General features: G+C 33.4%; 1 pseudogene; it reads right to left on the reverse strand.

The window, feature by feature from the left end:
- Window positions 1–393: 393 nt before the first annotated feature.
- On the reverse strand, window positions 394–1,111 carry LOC103611020 (annotated as a pseudogene).
- Between the last annotated feature and the right edge of the window lie 254 nt (window positions 1,112–1,365).

Below are 1,365 nucleotides of genomic sequence, written 5' to 3' on the forward strand. Positions count from 1 at the left end.
TTTTTCCCCCCTTTGTAAATATCCAAATATCCAAACATAACTGATGACACATACTAACATGATCATCAACCAAATATTCAAATATGGTTATATCTATTTCTGGGCTCTGTTTGCCCAGAAATATTCATTGATTCACACATCTTTACCTATGTATGTGTTTCTTCTAATAATTGAAAAATAATTTTAATCAAGTGATTTGTTTGAAAATTCTAACTATATATTCATTGTTTTAAATTTAGTAGCTTATTGTGATTTTTAAGTGTCATTTTAAAAACACCAGTGTATTAAACCATATATAAATAAGTATGCAAAAAGTCTGCTAAGCAAAACATATTTTAAACATATTTGAGTTCATAGATGATCTGAAATTCTGATCATTCAGTCACTTCATTACTATGTTATGGCAACTAAGTAATCATTCATCTCACTTGAGTAAGCATCCGAAATCCAGCCTCATTGCAGATGCCAACTTCTACATTATCTGTCATTTGCCCTTCAAATGTCTCGTTTAGTTTAAGATGGCTGTATGAATGACATCTTCAAGTTCCAGACCTTCATTTTACCTTTTCTCAGGGAAAGTTTTCATATTCACATAGTTCTTTCCCATTGCTGTGGCTTTCCAGGCAAAGTAAGTTCCCGATGGATCTGACTGAAATAAATATGGCCATCCCTCATTCCAACCATAAATAAATAAGAAACTCCAAGTGGACAAACACCACCTGACTAGGATGTACTCTTGCATCACAGAAGCTATTCTCTGTACCAGCTGAGCTGTGGGAATGTGTTCTTGGTTAAAAAAAAAAAAAAAAAAAAGACAGTATAACTGAACTAGTTTTTGAGTTCTGTGTTCAAGCACTCTGTAATCTGGGTCTGTGCCACTGTACACCAAACATATATTTTTGGTAATTGATTCCACTTTGTGTACACTTCATTCATTATACAGAATGGACTTCTGTTTCTTCTCGGTTGCTAACAGTGCACCATTTTCAGCTTTAATTCCCACTAACAGGGCTCCTCTAGCTGCAGCAGCCAAAGCATATTTTCTCTGGACAAGTTTACCAGACAGTCTGAATATGGTCAGTGAAAAACTGTTCCTGAACTCTGCAAACATCACCCTGGGAGCCCTGTATCATATCCTTAACTTTTATTCTAAGTCATTATCTATTAAATATTTACTATGAATAAGTATGGAGTTAATATTTTCCATTTTCTTCTCCTCCTATTTTCCTCATTATCATCTGATTTTATGTCATTTTATTTGTGTTTAAACTGTTAAATATATTTAGACCTCAATTTCTCGATTTATTTCAAGTTATCTTTGCCTCTAGCTAAAGACAAGGAAGTTGGTACATCTTACTTTTTTTT

This window comes from Galeopterus variegatus, unplaced genomic scaffold (genome assembly GCF_000696425.1).
Source record: "Galeopterus variegatus unplaced genomic scaffold, G_variegatus-3.0.2 Scaffold12258, whole genome shotgun sequence".
In the NCBI taxonomy this organism is placed as follows: Eukaryota; Metazoa; Chordata; class Mammalia; order Dermoptera; family Cynocephalidae; genus Galeopterus; species Galeopterus variegatus.